The 18,342-nt window shown below is 30.4% G+C and overlaps 1 protein-coding gene across 1 annotated transcript in view; it reads left to right on the top strand.

Moving 5' to 3' along the window:
- The first annotated feature begins 10,570 nt into the window (after positions 1-10,570).
- Positions 10,571-18,342, top strand: part of LOC108905152 (phospholipase B1, membrane-associated-like) — a 35,954-nt gene continuing 28,182 nt past the window's right edge. Inside the window, exon 1 of the mRNA XM_018707930.2 lies at positions 10,571-10,853. The gene's annotated coding sequence lies outside the window, so the exon portion shown is untranslated. The remainder of the gene's footprint in view (positions 10,854-18,342) is intronic.

Genomic DNA, 18,342 nt, shown 5'->3' with positions numbered 1-18,342 from the left:
CAAGTGTTCAACAATCTTCCGGAAAATATAAAAAATATTAAAAGTGTAAATGCTTTTAAATTCAATCTAAAATTGTATCTTGTTGAAAAGTGCTTATATAGTACCGCAGACTTTTATACCTAATCAAGCATTACTTGTAACGTTTATTTACTCTTTTTTATATTATGTTTTATATATTTTATATATTTTTTTATATTTTTTTTTTATATATTTTGAAATAACTATAAATATAATAACAATTTTGCGGTGAAGCCGCAACAGTTAGCTTGTTTATTCAGCTTCAATTTGTTTTTGGAAAGGTCTCCGTGTGAGCATTGGTTACGTTTTTAATCATCGATATCTCAGCAATAAATCACTGCGCAGTAAATCCAAGTACGGTTTTGAAAACTTTAAATTCTCTACAAAGACAAGGACAAGGCTCGCGAAAAAAATTTTTAATTCCTCTCAAAACTTTGTTCATTTGGAACAGAATAACGGTTTTATGGATCAACTTATCAATTTACAGGATTATTATTGGTACAATTAGCTGTAAAAATTTCTCTCAGTTGTAGTATTTTCAATAATATTTGCAAATTAGCGGTATATTTTCAAAAAATTTGCACTCTGTTTAAATTAATGTCAACGATGAGAAAAAAAATGTTCGAAAAGCATGATAGGTTCTTGTAGAGAATTTATTTTCAAAACCGCCCTTGGAACTGTTGTGTAATAATTTGTTACTGAGATATCGATATTACATTATTGCTTCTTCCTTTCTCTCATTCTCCAGACAATTTTCAACTCTTTAATTCTCTAACTTGCTATTACTTTCTCATTTTTTAACTTTGTTGTTCCCCCCTTGTTTTTATCATTTATATCATTACTTTTATATTTTTCCTAGTTTTCTCAGGCGCTAAGTATTTTTTTACTTTTTCTGAAGATATTTCTACCCCCTCAGTTTTCCTATCGCTGTTTCTTTTTTTAATATCAGATAAATACCCTTCTTAAAACTCCATCTGCTCTACAACTTTATTGCAATGCCCAAGCAGACCTGTCTATTTTCAGTTGAGGGCCAAGTTATATCATAATTATTTGTTTAAAAAACTGTTACCACCGCGTAAAAAGACAAATCCCAGTCGATCCATTGGAAGTCTGGTCTTTATCAGTAAATTTTTCAATGCAAAAAACATGTCTTAAATATAAAGCAATGGAAAAAATGTTATCTGTACCTATACATATATTTTTTTCGTCCATGTTTCAGCCTAAATGTGCTGTCTACCGATTAGCCTTGTAAGGTTAAAACTATGTAAATTTTAATTTTATGTATCAAACATTTGTTAAATCTTAATAAGGTTTCCATTCCTTACGTCAAATATCATATGACTATGATTACTCCCTGTAATTGCAATAGTAGCTGTTTAAACAATATTGTTACGACCAACTTGGGAATTAGGTGAAAATAAAAAAAGTATCATTTTACACAAATAGTCCATTGTTGCAGCACATTGAACTTCAAAGCATTAAGATGATTTTTTAATATTTAAATTTTTGTTTTTATTTTTGTTAGACATTAAATGTAATTCTGACAACGATAGTGAACCTGTATGAAAATTTAAATAAAATCAAAAACTGAATAAAAATATCACAAAATATGTTTCACAATTTTAAATTTGTTTTTAAAGTGAGAATAATAGCTTTGCGACGTCGTGACCTCTACACTACAAAACGGCAACGTCACTTTGAACTTGACGCGAGCAAAGGTCGTTACTTTTACGTAGTTCAATTTTTATGTATGCTTAGTTGTAGTTATGTACATTTTTGTTAACATATATCAATAAACATTAAACGCTGATTTCGTTTATCTATTTGTCTTCTGGTATTTGACGTTACCGATAAATAATCATAGCCTATAAAAGCTATACATATATCTGCACTTTCCTGTAAAAGCATTGACGAGTGAGGTAAAAAATAAAAAAATTAAATTAATAGATTAAAAATTGTCTGTACATAAAATTCTTTTAATGAACCAATAGAAAATAAAATTATAAAATAAGTATCCGAGTACTTTCGTTAAGTTTATTTGTAATATTGTCATTTTATTGTAGTTTTAGTTGCTAGAAAGTTATTAGAAATTGATGAACACGAGGTTGCTGAAATTAATAAAAAAAATAATTAAATTTATTCATCAAGACACAATACATCACAGTACACAAAAAATATAAAATAGATATACTTCGATTATGTCCCGAAAACACTATGATGGAAATAATAAACACATACAGCATTATTATTACATAGAAAATAAAGGTTTTTATTTAAGAACGCAAATTATGAATATGTTTTGGAATTGTTTCAATACTTTTAAAAACCAGAAAATTAACATAGAATGTCATTTGTAAGGAATAATAGTGATACAATGAATGAAAATCAGTTTATTCACTGAAAATGACGAAATGTGGAAAGTTTTTAGTGGCATATTATTTATTTAAATAAGGCCTAAATTGACATTTGCACCCCACTATATTTACTAGTTTAATACCTGATAGAGATACGTGATATACAGGGTGATTTTAATTCCACTGATAAAGCTAATTTATGTGATCTGTTTCAAGCTTATAATATTGACATGTTAGTGAATGAGCCTACAAGAATATCGAAAAATAGTTCATCATGTATTGACTATATTTGTATAAACTTTGATCATTTGAATGTACTAAAATGTGAAGTGTTACATGATGGGCTATCAGATCATTCATCGCAACTACTTCACTGTAGGTATGTAAATATTAAACAAAAATCTGAAAACGGTCATTACAAAAGAAATTATAGCTCCGAAAATTATGAAACATATTATAATCATTTGAAAAATGAAACGTGGAATGAAATTCTAAATGCTGTGCAAATAGATGAGGCTTATGAATTATTTATCAACACACTCTGCTATTATCATGATATAAGTTTTCCTATTTCTCTAAAATATCACAAAAAGGTGAATAAATTGTGGATGACGCGGGGTATAAAAGTATCATCACAAAAGTTAAAATTTTTATATCAATTAAAAATAGCTACCAATAATCTAAATGATATATACTATTATAACAAGTATAAAAAAATTTATAAAAAAGTAATTTCTGCGACAAAAAAGTTATTTAATGATTCGTTTTATAATAAATCTGAAAATAAGTCTAAAGCAGCGTGGACTATAATCAATAAAAATGTGTCTAATAATAAAATAAAAACGCCTATCACGGAAATATCAGTAAATGAAGAAGTTACATCTGATCCTTTAATAATTGCTCAACATTTTAATAAATATTTTAGAGATTTACCTATTAAACTGAATGATGAATTAGGAGTTACTCAAAAATTAAATTTTAAAGTAAATTTGGCATATCCTACGATCTTCTTGGAACCAGTGTGATAGTGAAATTTACAATATTATAATGAATTTAAAAAACTCTAAATCCACTGGACTTATTAAAGAAGTCAGTTCAGTTTTTGATAGTTCCATTGCTACATCTGATAAATATGTCTCTGGGTGAGGGCATTTTTCCAAACGTTCTTAAAATATCAAAGGTTGGTCCTCTATACAAATGTGGTGATACTTCTCCAATGGGAAATTATAGACCTGTGGCACTTTTTTCGACTGTATCTAAAATATTAGAACGAGTTGTTTTTAATAGAATCTTAAAATTTATGGAAAATTTTAATATATTGTCAGAAGCACAGCATGGTTTTCGGAAAAATTCATTCTACTCAAACTGCAATAATGTCTTTTATAGAAAAATTATATGAAAAACTTAATGAAAATTTAAAGTGTGTTGGTTTGTTCATGGATTTAAGTAAAGCATTCGATTTGATTGATCATGAAATTTTAATTGAAAAACTTGAAAAATATGGATTGCGTGGAAAAGTTAAAGACTGGGTAATATCTTATCTCAGTGACAGATCACAGGTAGTTGCGGTAAATGGATCTATTTCGGAAAAATTAAATATAAAACTTGGGGTGCCTCAAGGTTCCATACTTGGTCCGTTACTTTTTTTAATTTTTATCAATGACTTGTCAACCCACTTTACTAATAGTTTAATAATGTTTGCTGATGATAACTCATATTAAATAGATTATCAAATTAAATAGATTATTTTTTTAAACATTACGAAACACTTTTTATTATATTTTCACCTAGAATTTCAGTTGGCGACAAGAGTAGTTTAATTAAAATAGAGAATAAATCTATTAAACAGTCAGATTGTACTAAATTCTTAGGACTTATCATTGATTGTGCATTGAATTGGGAAACACATATTAATATAATAGCAAGTAAACTATCTTCTACATGTTATGCACTTTACAGACTATCAAAAATTGCAAATAAACATATAGTTTTATCATTTTATTATGCAGAATTCTTATCAAGAGCATTATATGATATAATTTTTTGGGGTGCATCTCATAGTTCAGAAAGAATATTTAAAATACAAAAGAGAGCTATTCGAAATATATTAGGAACGTCCAGATATGCATCATGTAGAAACACTTTCAAAAAATTACAAATTTTAACTTTACCGTGTGTCTACATTTTACAAATCCTATTATATGTAAGAGATAATAAGGATTTATTTTTACCAAGAGACTACTATCATAATTATTCTACCAGAGGAGGTAAGAATTATTATATAATAAATTACCTCATCGTTATAAAAACATCACTTGTAATAAAACATTTAAGAAACAAATAAAATATTATTTAACTGAAAACAGTTTTTACTCAATTAATGAGTTTTTGGGCATGTATTAGTGGATCTTGGATTATGTTTATTGTCATTTTGCCGAATTATATTTTAGACTGTATTATGTAAGTTTTAAATTTTATACTAGATTTGATACCTACTTCTTATACACCTTTTATGTTACNTGTTTTGATAATACGAGAAATTAAAAGCGAAACAAACTAAGTGTTTCTTCATGTTATTACAACAATTAATGATAAAACAAATGAAATACGTGATAATGATTTAAAGCAATAATTGTTCGAAGAACCCACCGTTGACACTGATACACTTTACACAACGTTTTCTGAGATATCTTCAAGTTTGAAGCAACATATTGGGATTGCGTTCGACTTCGCTGGCAGCAATTCGTATTCTTTGGCACAACTCTTCACACGAACCAATAGATTCTTCGTAAACTATATCTTTCATTCAAGACCAAAAAGAAAAATCAAGAAGATTGAAGTCCGGACTTCTGGGTGGACAAGCAAAAATGCTTACATAGACAATCCAGCGATTTGGAAATACTACATTTAAATATGCACGCACTGGCCGAGAAAGATACGGTGGAGTTCCGTCGTGCATGAACCACATGTCTCTTCTTAAATAAAGTAGAACTTCTTCAAGCCGTAGAAGCATTTTTGCTTATCCACCCAGAAGACAAGACGTCATCATCTTGATTTTTCTATTTGGCCTCGAATGAAATATATCGTTTACAAAGAATCTATTGGTTCGTATGAAGACTTGTGGCAAAGAATACAAATCGCTGCCAACGAAGTCAGACGCATATGTTGTTTCAAACTCGAACTTCTCTCAGAAAACGTTGTGTAAAGTTGTATTGTCAACGGTGGATTCTTCAGACAATTACTTTAAATCATTATTACGTGGTATTTCATTTGTTTTATTGTTAATTGTTGTAATAACATGAAGAAACACTTAGTTTGTTTCGCTATTACCTTCTCGTATTATCAAAACATAGTGTTCGTTAAATCTATTTTTCTCGAAAACTCATCGAGATACCGAAATGAAACAAGAGTACATAATTAATGGAAAAATTAGTTTTCTTTCAGATTTTGAACCAAGTTTCATGTTAGACATACAGGGTAAAAAGTTATTAACTAAATTTTCGGTAAAGTTGGACGTAAGTGGCGCCCTCCATGAGCAACGCTGAATATACAACACGCATCTTATTCGTCGCTTAAAAGAATATAGTTTCACAAATTTTCAAGTTCCTAACCTGCATATTTTAAGAATAATCGCAAAAAAACGATTTAAAATTTTTAATTTCAACACCTTGTATTTCCGAAACTATCAACTTTCGGATAAGGCATGTTTACGCCAATTGTCACCATTTTACGTGTAGTATCTTTAGCTTTCGATTTTCCCATTATTAATTAATCACCCTGTATTTATCATGTAAAATTAAAAAAATATGTTAGGTTTCCAAGACATAAATAAAACCAAGTTTCATTTTTTTAACTTCGACACATCTTGAAAAAGAAGTATTTATTTACTAATTCTTATATGGCCGTAGAATTAATAAAACCTTATTTTGATCGTAGAATTTGACGATGAAATTTTGTCAATCCGTTAGCAAAAACATGTTCAAAATATATAACTTCTTCCTTTCGTATACTAGTTTCTTCTTATACTTAGTTGTATTTAAATGTTAATTTAATAACACTGTTCCATTTTTTCAATTTTAAGATGTAAATTACGAAATATAAAAATTAATTAAGACCAAACCTTTCAGTACTACACATATTATGTACAACCCTTTTCGAGATTTTAAAGTGCGCTATCCTATTTTATTTTTTTGCGAATTTAATTTGAAACTGTTCCGATATTAAAGGTCACTATGTGACCATAGAAGTATTACCTAAAGAAACGGTATAAGTCTCACGTTTCATATTTAATTAGTACCTACTAAGGTATCACCACTAATTGTCTTCATCCTCCACTGGACTATTAGATCACACATTTTTAATTCCTTTTATTTATAAAAATCTGTCTCTTTATACAAGTGCACAACTATAAAAAAAAATAAAATATATACAAAACATTAACAGAATATCTATCTGATTTGTATATCACGTACCTAGATGGATAAATTTGCATTACAGATCTGACGCACAGATTTTAAATTAAAAATAATTCCAGGAATAATTCATTTTTAAACATATCAGTCACGTTTAACATGAAAGTAGGTATCTAAACGAGAAAAACCAGTCTTCCTTAATAATTCTTTCAAAACATCCTTGAATTCTCTATAACTTTTGCATTTCACTTTTTTGTAGGCGAATTTGATTGAAGCATTTCTTCTATGTTTATTTGTAGTTTTGAAATATTTTGACTAACATGCCAAAAATTTCATTTTTCTCTAAATGGCATAGAATGCAATTAGAATTTAAATAAGGCGCCCTAGGTGGTGGTCAACGCACAAGATCATTCCTATTCAATAAAGAAATAACATAAATATTATGTGAAATTATTATTTCTTGACATAATTTGAATTTTTCTTCATTCATTTGAGTATTTCGTCGTCTATGTAAATTAGTTTAAATTGAGTTAAATTTAATGAAATTATTTTTGCGTAACCAAAAACCTCCACTAGAAATCAATAAAAATAAAAGGCAGGTAGTATAATAACATAATACGTAGAGATACATTAATTTGTAAATTTTTTTCAGTGAGATTTTTAGTTAAGCAAAAATAATTCCATTAACATATACTGACGTAACAGTTTAATTTTTAAATTCAAATACACAGGTACTCAAATACTAAAATAAACGGAGAAAAAAATACAGAAACATTGCATTCAGAAAGTTTAATTTAATTTTTTTAGTTTAATTAGAAAGCATTTAAAGTGAAATAAAATTATCTAGAATGTTTCTTTGCATATAACTTGAACACGCATTAAACTAATACATTTTGTCATTGACTATCATTGAAGAAAGTTGACTGAGAAAAATAACTGGAAAGATCAGAAACTAAATTTCCATTTTTATAAAATTTCAGGAATAGTGCAATATTTTTTTAAAGCAACACTGCACCCCTAAATGATATAGGTACTTAGGTCCTGTAACTCATTGTGAATGCCGCCAGTAATGACTTAAAGCAGACCTGTGATACATACTCAAGCAAATGCTGCATTGGCTGAAGTCTCTCCTGGCGTGACAGAAGCGCTACCCCCAGATATTTGTGTATTCGCTATTAAACAATGGAATCTCCTTCTTCGGTCCGCATAACTTACATCTCTCACTGGTGCTTAATTCCATTGTTTGTTAAGATGTCCGTGAACTGTTAAAAATAAATCCTATGACAGTCGTGATATTGCATCCTCTTAGCATGCTGATTTGTCTCAGCTTATGGTCTCTTTATAAAAAATCTGGCCTGTTGCAAACCAGATCTGAAAATTCTTCCATTAACCACTCTTTGATGTAAATGCGATAGGCCGAATACTTTTTTTTTGGCTCCATAAATGTAATGAGCGTTCAAATAAAAACGTGGTCAAGTTGGTTCTGAAAATTTGGACGTAGGGCGTAGCGTATAGCAAATGAACTTAAACGCCATCTGTCAAAGCGCTATATCGCCGCTATCAATTTGAATATTTTCGTTTTAAAAAGCGTTTAAAATGGTGTTTTCTCAAGAACAAAAAGTGTTTATCATAGAGTCCTACTTTAGAAATGGACGCAAGATTGATGGAATATGGAAGTATTCTATTGAGGAATGTTTCATAGAATTTCAAAATCAATTTCCCGGCGTTGTTGAGTACAAAATTTTTCAAAGTGCAGTTCAGCGTTGTGTTAATGTTTTTCGTGAAACGGGCAGTGTAACAAGAAAAGAAGGAAGCGGCCGACCTAAAAAGCGGACTGAAGAATTAAAAGAAAATGTCCAACAAATAATGGAAAATGCGCCAAGAACTTCTGTACGTGTTTTATCACAAATGGTGGGAGTATCAGTCGGTACCTGCCACACAGTGTTAAAAAAAGATTTGCGTTTGTTCTCCTATCGTTTAACTTGTCAGCAAGAACTTCATGAAGTTGATTTTCCGCGACGGGCTGTATTTTGTGAATGGTTTTTAAACAACTACGGTGAACTTCATAATATCACCTTTTTTTCTGATGAAGCCTGGTTTCATTTAAGTGGTTACGTAAACTCACAGAATATGAGAATGTGGTCTTCTGAAAAACCAGATAACTTTTTTGTCGAGGGCCCTCTACACGCTCAAAAAATTGGAGTTTGGTGTGCTCTCAATCGAAGGAGGATTTATGGACCTATTTTTTTTAATGGTACTCTTACTGCGCAAAGGTATAGAGAAGAAATTATCGCTCCTTTTGTTAACCAGCTGGAAGAAAACGAAATTACAAACTTTTACTTTCAACAAGATGGCGCAAGGGCACATACGGCAGGCGAGACGATGAATATGTTGAGGGAAGTTTTCCAAAATCGACTAATAAGTCTCAATGCTGAACATGAATTTCCACCGAGGTCATGTGATATTACGCCGTGTGATTTCTTTTTGTGGCCTTACCTTAAAAACACTATTTTTGAACTGCCTATTCCTGATTTAAACCATCTGCAGGCTCGACTTATAGACAAGATTCGTGAAATTAACAATACCCCGAGCATCTTAGAAAATGTCTTTAATTCTTTGAGGAACAGGTGTGAAAAGTGCTTGGAACAAGGAGGGGGACACTTTCAGCAGCTGCTTTAATTTATTGTTATAACAAGGAGGGGGACACTTTCCGCAGCTCCTTTAATTGTTTGTTATTGTTATCACGATTATTCTTTAAAATAAAGTTATATAGTCATTAACGTTATTGAAACTGACAGCTGCTATACAGCTCGTTGAGAAATGAGGTTAAGTTGGTCGCTATAAGCTACTCCCTACTTCCAATGTGTCAGAACCAACTTCGACCACGTTTTTATTTGAACGCTCGTTATTATCTACTGAATTGTCATTTCATTGCTCATTACAACCTCAACAGAGACAGGGTATCAACACACTCCAGAATAGCACAGGAGGTGATCCTCGGGGCCAAAAGTCGCCGGATTGTGCATTTTAAATATGCTAGTTCATATTCGTATCCCTCTTTCTGAGATCTTTTTTTGTTCCACCTCAGTGTGAATACCTCAGTTTGGGAGACCGTCGCATATTTCCCACATTCCTCTTCCCAGTAAATTATGTCAGATATTTTTCGAACCTCATCCTGTGATCTCGGTTAGGAAAATTTGGGTAAAGTTGCGGAAGGCGAATAACATATCAAACAGAAATTTAACCGTTTGTTTTTACTTTTTTAACTTACTTAAAAGTCAAACATGTTAATTTTTCGAACTCAGACAACAATAGATTTTGTGGATAGTTCAAATATGCCGGCTTATTAGCAATAGTGAATAAACATTTAACTTTTGTTCCTCTAATGGACGCTATGTTGAAATTCAATATATTTCTGATTATGATGTATCACATGATATAATCTGCTTTTTCTTTTTGCCGCAGTAATAATTTTTTTAGAACTAAATATCAAATTATATTTAATTTGTTTTTGATTAACCTTATGCCTTCTACAATAATTTAGATCCACTTGGTAGCGAAAAATCGAACTCCCGGTAAATTTTCAAAATAAAACAAGTACTTACAATTTTTATTAACATAATCTGCCGATAATTTAGTAATAAACTAATATGCAAAATTAATTTATGTTGACAATAAAACACAAAGGACTATTTTCAAACTTTAAACCGGTAAATCAACATTTATAATGTCTATGTATTGTCTGCTTTACTTACTCTGTCTTCAATCCCTATTACGGTCTCAATATTTATTATCCATTTATTTGTTAACCACCTCATTAACTAAAAGCATAATAAAACACTTGTAATTATTTGACAAATTAAAAGCTATTACCTTCACCTTTGATGGTCAAAGTTGAAGTTCCTTACATGTAGAAAAACAAATAGGAAATTATCTATATTTTATTCTGTTCGCATTTTAAACGACCTCCAGGAATCGCAATGTTATACACATAAATCGTTTCAATTTTTTTCTTCTGCCTAGTGTGTGATAGTGCCAGCTCGTGAGCATCTCAGGAGGGGCGCTTATGGTAGGTACCTTTTTTTCTTAAATTTTGTGTTGAATTTGTGTCAAATTTGAGATTTTTACAATTTTAGTGCTTTAAGTTCTGTGACACATAAAAAAAATAAATAAGTCTTTAATTATTAAAATTCATTAATATTTTTGGGATAATATTAATTGAATATTATATACGAGGCATTCCATGCCATGTCACTGAGTCCGTGACCCAACCATTTTTAATTTTCTTGGTTTTTTTATATTATTTAGTATCTACCCATTTAGAGTAGCTTTCGTGATTTTTTTCAAATTTTTATTTCAATCCCTCAAGAAGTTATCAGCAATATTATTGTAAAAAATTGTTAAATATCTGTAACTTGACAGAAATTAAAGATTTCATAAAAGACTACTTTGGTACAACCACAGACAAAATAGCCGCGATAAGCTATATTGTCTGTGGTACAACAATATTAAAATTTATTATAATATTATTTTCGTTATTTAAATCAAGTGATCATAACAATCAGTGCACCGATGACTTATTTTTTTACAAATAAATGTATGTATACACTTTTTGTATAGTAGGTAGTTGTTAAGAGAATAAACAACTAGAGTCAAATCCCTCGAAGTGGAGCCTTGCATCACTGGCGGGAATATTTAATATTAATACAAAAAATAAAATCCATCAAGTGTTGATGGATTTTATTATTTTGTATTGGAAAATTTAGATATTTGATAGTGACAATATTAATAGAAGTAATTTTCTAAATTTAGTATTTTTAGTAATTAGTCATCGTGATTTGCTTCTATGATAAAAATTTGGTTTAATAGTGTACATTATCTATAAAAAATTAAAATACAAAAAAAATAACTCGAAAAGAAAATAGAATAAAAAAGATCCCACCCTAAAACCTGTCTCATAAATTTTGGATATTGAAAAACGTTTTTTTAAGAATTTTTTTAAATAAAAAAAACGTCACTGTTTCAGAAACTTTTTTGGTTTAAAAATTAAAAAAAAAACTAAAAATCTATTACTTTTATATATTTTTTAATAAAACTACATCTCAAAGCGAACAAAATGAAATAAAAAGTTTATGATATCTTTAGTTTCTGTCAAGTTACAGGTGTTTAAAAATTGTTTACCCAAAAGATTCAAATGTTCATGACTTCTTGAAGGCATGCAATAAAAATTGAAAAAAACATTAAAACTACTATAGGGTATATAAAATAATACCAATAAATCAGAAAAATTAAAAATGGTCGGGTCACGACTGCAGTGGTTTGGCATGGAATGCCTCGTACATACCTACATGAACACATAATTAAAGATGACAGTGATGTAAGATTACGCCCTACCATAATTTTACTTCTAAACATTATTTTTAATGTAGTCAAGACACCTACTTGTTTGCTTGTCAGTCTGTATTTATCATCAGCCTGTATTTTCTCTCTGTCTATTTATCTGACATCCTGCATTTCTACCTGCCTTTCTGTTGGTAATTTTGTCTATCTTCCTGTCTGAGTAAATGACTAAATCTTTCTACCTGTTTTTTTGCCACCCTCTGTCTAAATGTCCACTGACAGTATGTTTGCCTCTTTGTCAGTTTGTTTTCTTACCTTTCTGCCTACCATCCTATCTCGGTTTTGCGTGAATGTACAAAAACTAGATTAAAACAAACTTTTGAAAGCCTTGAACAATTCGCTTCTCTCAACATAAATGTATTAATCCAAATTCGGGCGAGGAAGCTTACGTTGTTCCTGGGAAGATTTTCTTTTGTTTATGTCTCTCTTTAGATTTCAGCAATAGTCTGGTAACATATTCTTCCTACAAACACCTTGATATCTTTGTTCCTAGTGCATTCTTTCTCCTTGTTCTTCACTAAAAGCTCCAAGGTTTTCTGAGAAGCAACCAAAATGAGAATGAATAAATGAAGTTTCAGATTCATATAACATTTAAACAGAGGGTGGCAGAAAAACAAGCCGATAAAAACATTCAGTCATTTAGTCAGACAGGAAGATAGACAAAATTAACAACAGAAAGGCTGGTAAAAAGGCATGATGTCAGGTAGATAGACATAGGGAAAATACTGGCGAACGATAAATATAGACTAACAAGCAAACAAACATGATTGTGTGCAGGTAAAAAGGCAGACAGATAAACAGAAAAAGTAAGCAGGTGAACATTTATAAAAAATTTTTCCAATTATTTTCACCTCCTATTCTTACTTTAACCTTCAAACGACCTTGAACATGAGGTGATAGAGGTCAACCAACATCGGATTCAGACCCAGCGACCCAAAAAACCTATGTATGAATTTTTTTCAGATATTTTTTCAACCATCTTTTCTTAGTTTGACCTTCAAATAACTTTGAACCTGACGTGATAGAGCTTAACCGACCTCGACATCGGAATCAGCGACCCCAAAAACCCCTGTGTACCTAGGTAAAGTCCGGTGTTTTTTTTTCAAACTAAATGTTAACCTGTGATAGTATCCAAAATCTCACATGTTATAATAATGTGGATGTTTCTGCCGTTGATTCAAGTTTTTAATTTTCATGCCCCAATTTTTTTTTTATTTTTGGAAAATATTAATCTCTAGTCTTTGAAAAAATCTAAACTCTTAAAGGAAAAATATGCTCTTATTTAATTTTGGTAAATTGAACTGTATAAGAAAAATTCAAGTTTACATATGATACTGCATTTCTAGAGTAAAATAATACATTAATACAGATACCTACAATAATACAATAATACAGATCTGACCACTTTGATTACGCTGCTCCTGGCCGCGGACTTTACCTAAAACTGTGGTCAATGTCAACAATTAGACGAACATTCTTGTCCTGTATACAAGGTTCTTCACGGTAAGTGGTCTATTAAACGTTTCAGTGGAATCAAAGACACTATGACTGAAATTTTGTTTACGAGAATTATCAGATATGTTCTCTTCAATGAAAATAATGCCATCAACGTAGCAGTTCTGGTTATACCGGAAGTAGCTGTCAACTTCGTTATTTTTAATGAAACACCCTATATATTATTGCATTATCGACAAGATAAATTAAAGATAAGTCAAAATTGTTAAATCTTCCCTGTACCTAAATCTAACAATTTTCGAGATAATCAACATTTTATAAAAATTTTAACAGTTGCAAGCGTTTCTAAAATTCCTTATATCTTTCTTCGTTCTGGGAGCTTTCACTTGCTTTTCGGAATACACGGAGAACATAAGACGCATTGAACAAAATTATACTAAGTGTCTCATTTTTCACGTTACATTTTGAAAACTTAAAACCAACAAAACTTTTTACATTCAAATGGAATACATCTTTCTGCATCATATTATAGAAAATCAAATTCTCTTTTCACCGATATAGGCATTGTAGGGGTTACAGTTTTAATTTTATCAAATATTTGCAGTTTACGTAAGTACATTTTCAAGAATATTACTTTAAAAATATCATCAAATGTGCGTTGAAAGGCAAATATTGGTACTGTCATTCAGTATTCTACAAGTATCAAGTATTTGCTCGACAAGAAAAATGCAGAATAATTATTCTAATGAACATATTTTGAATTTATTTTATGTCCGTGGAACATTCACCGTGAATCAAAATTATTAGCTGTATTTCTATGATTTGGTATTTCGCAACTGAAACAGAACAATTAATGAAATGATTTCGGTTGGTTTTTTTAGAATTTTTCTCTAATTTTTAATGTTGTAAAAGTTTTTAAAGAATAGCAAAAACAATTAATAAGATAATTTTAAATAACTAATAAATGCATTATTATAATTTTATGACATTTGAAATGAAGTTGAGAGGATACTATAATTTAAAATTTTGGTTACCTACTTTATATTTCATTGTTTTTTTAATGAAAGGATGCTTATTTGCTCTTTATTGCACTTGCAGTTGCTAATAATAGTATCCAAATGAAAGGAAATCTTATTAGGTATTATTTTTGTGTAAATATATCCCCTCTTATTTAAAAGATTCAACATTCCTGAAACAACGCACTTTATTAATGTAAAAAAATTCAGTGTTCTACAAAGAACGCTTAGTGTATACAGGGTGTCCCAGTGTTAGAGTACAAAAATTTACCAGGGGGTAGACCTGACCAAAATAAGATTAAAATTCTTATCAAATATTTTTCTGCGATGCACTCTCACTGAGTTACAGGGTGTTGTTTAGAAAAAAATAATAAAAACTTTCCGCAATAACTCAAAAACCCTATCAAGGATTTAAGTAATTTTTGGGTGAAGTGTACATCTATTAAAGGTCATTAAAACTACATGGTGGTTATTTTGATCTGACGCCAGGGGCGGCCTTGGCCAACATGTCCTCAAGGTTATGTCTTCTTAACTTTTGCACATCCTAGTTTTATGTAATTTGATTACGTTTTCCTGAACCTGCAATCGATTCTGAACAAAAAATGTGCTCTTGTTTCATAGCTCAAAAATGAACCATTTTCGAGCAAATTGGACCTAAGTGTCGACTGCATTAGTTCGTAGAAAAATGCATGTAAAGAGTTTATTTCTTGTTATCTAGTAGGTACTGTCATTATAAAAAACAAAGTTGTTTACCGTTGAGGTACAGTTTCCCATGTAGCTGCGGCTCAATGAATATGAAGAAACTAAACAAGTATTCTACGAATTATTTAATATTTGGTTACCTATAGTAGGGGAACTAAAAATAAAATTGAAAATTATGTAACAGAAACGAAATTATGTTAGCAAAATGACAATATTAAAAATAAAAATAGAAAACAATTATTTCAATAAATGCTCGAAATGTTGACCAAGGAATTGTAAAACCTTCTCAAATCAACGGTTACTTGAATTTGCTCGGCGGCTACATTAATTTTTTGAAGTATGTAAATCGTCTCTCGTGTTATTGGATTTGGCATACACCAGTTGCTTCATATGACCCCAGTAAAAAAAATCAAGCGGGTTGAGGTCCTGGGAGGCCACATAATAGGTCAATTTTTTTCCAATCCAACGTTTTGGAAAATGTAAATCGAGCCACACAGATACCTGTCTTCCGTTACGAGTAGGTGTTCCATCTTGTTGATAGTACATTTGATTTCTCAAAGCTAAGGGAACGTCATCTAGAACGCCATCAAATTTTCTAAAAAATCCGTGTATCTCTCTGAACTCAAACGGTCTATAACAATTTGAAGAGGCAGAATGACTCCGTTGAAGATTCTTCCTAGACATTTATGAACATATCACATGCGGATTTTCAATGTATTTTTTAAATTATTTATAGGATTTCTCGTAAAGATAGTTTCATCGCTCCACAATATCATTTGATGGAAATTTTCGTCATTATAGATATTTTCTAACAACCATCTGCAAAATTGTATCCTTTTTTCGGAATTGTATGGGTGCATTTCTTCTCGGTTGAAAATTCTCAAGACGCTGCTTCGTGGAGTACCTACTTACGCTGATATTCTTCGGACACTGGTGGAAGGATCATCAACAACAGCTATTACATTTTCTTCCAAATTACCTCTTATTCTGGTATTTCCAATTTTAACACTCCCAGTCTCACGGACTCTTTGGAAAACTCGTTTGAATACGTGCTGTGAAGGTTGCCTTCTATTTGGAAACCTGTGTATATACCTTCGTGAGGCCATCAATGAATTTTCATCACAGAAACCGTAGACAAATATCATATCGGCATATATATGTTGGAAAATTCCATAATACTTAATATCTTGTTGTTTTGTAAAATTAATTTCTGCTAACTTCGAGTACTGTAATTAATTTTGACATGTACGCTTGTAAACAACTTTGTTTTTTATCATGACAGGTACCTACTAGATAATAACAAATAAAATCTTTACATGCATTTTTCTATGAATTAATGCTGGCGATGTTTTAGACCCAATTTACTCAAAAACGGTTCGTTTTTGAGCTATGAAACAAGAGCAAACCTTTTGTTCAGAATCGATTGCAGGTTCAGGAAAATGTAATCAAATTACATAAAACTAGGATATGCAACAGTTATGAAATAACCTTACGCAAAAATTACTTAAATCCTTCAAAAGGTTTTTGAGTTATTGCGGAAAGTTGTTATATTTTTTTCTAAACAACACCCTGTAACTCAGTGAGAGTGCATCGCAGAAAAATAAATAATAAGAATTTTAATGTTATTTTGGTCTGGTCTACCCCCTGGTAAATTTTTGTATGCTGACACTGGGACACCCTGTATAGATGACCGATTTTGGTTCGCGTCCAATTTTTCAAATTTTTCAAAATACCAAATCATAGAAATGCATCTAATACTGATTCATGGTGAATGTCAAATGAATATAAAATAAATTCAAAATATCTTCATTAGAATAATTATTCTGCATTTTTCTTGTCGAGAAAGTACTTGATACTTGTAGAGTACTGAATGACAATACAAATATTTGCCTTTCAAGGCACATTTGATGATATTTTTAACGTAATATTCTTGAAAATGTAAGTAAATCGCAAATATTTGAGAAAATTGAAATTGTAACCCCTACAATGCCCATATCGGTGAAAAGAGAATTTCATTTTCTATAATATGATGCAGAAATATACAGGGTGTTCCATTTGAATTTAAAAAGTTTTGTCGGATTTAAGTTTTCAAAATATAACGTGAAAAATTAGACACTTGGTATAATTTTATTCAGGTAATTTTGATAGCGGAAGGTAGTGCATCTTATTTTCGTTGTGTATTCAGAAAATCAAGTGAAAGATCCCAGAACGAAGAAAGTTATAATTAATTTTCGAAATGCTTGCATCTGTCAAATTTTTGGTAAAATGACGATTATCTCGAAAACTGTTAGATTTAGGTATAGGAAAGCTTTAACATTTTTAACTTATTTTTAATTTATCTTGTCGATAATGCAATAATATATAGAATGTTCCATTTAAAATAACAAAGTTGACAGCTACTTACGGTATAACCGGAAGCGCTACGTTGATGGCATTACTTTCATTGAAGAGAACATATCTGATAATCCCCGTTAATAAAATTTCAGAGTCATATTGTCTTCAGTTCCTCAGAAGCGTCTAATAGTCCACTTACCGTGAAGAACCCTGTATACATATGATTATGAGTATGCGATCCCCGTTGCTCCAAACTATATGTAATAAATTACCAAATATGTCATTTGTTCGAATTAGAAATTACATTCTACAAAATAATTTATTTATACCATTTGACTAATGCCTACATAAAGCCTAACAGATAAACAAGTCGTTTCTGGCAGTAAAAAGGAATTAATAAAGTTGCTATTGATATAGTCAAACATAGGATAATAATAAACAGTATTTGATATTATGCATTTGTTTTGCTACATAAAAAACCAATTGTTATTTACAGGTAGGTCTTTGTTATTATTAAGATATGACATAAATATAATGCCATCTTCATCATCAACATGTTTATCTCGAAAGTGGTTGATTTTATTCATAATAAATAAACAGTATGTCTGTTTCACTTTAAAAAAAAATCTAAGTAGGTATTATCTTAAAAAA

Source organism: Anoplophora glabripennis, unplaced genomic scaffold, assembly GCF_000390285.2.
Source record: "Anoplophora glabripennis isolate ALB-LARVAE unplaced genomic scaffold, Agla_2.0 scaffold264, whole genome shotgun sequence".
NCBI classification, from domain to species: domain Eukaryota; kingdom Metazoa; phylum Arthropoda; class Insecta; order Coleoptera; family Cerambycidae; genus Anoplophora; species Anoplophora glabripennis.
Note: the sequence above shows the minus strand (reverse complement) of the source record. Positions and strands in the feature narration are given on the sequence as shown.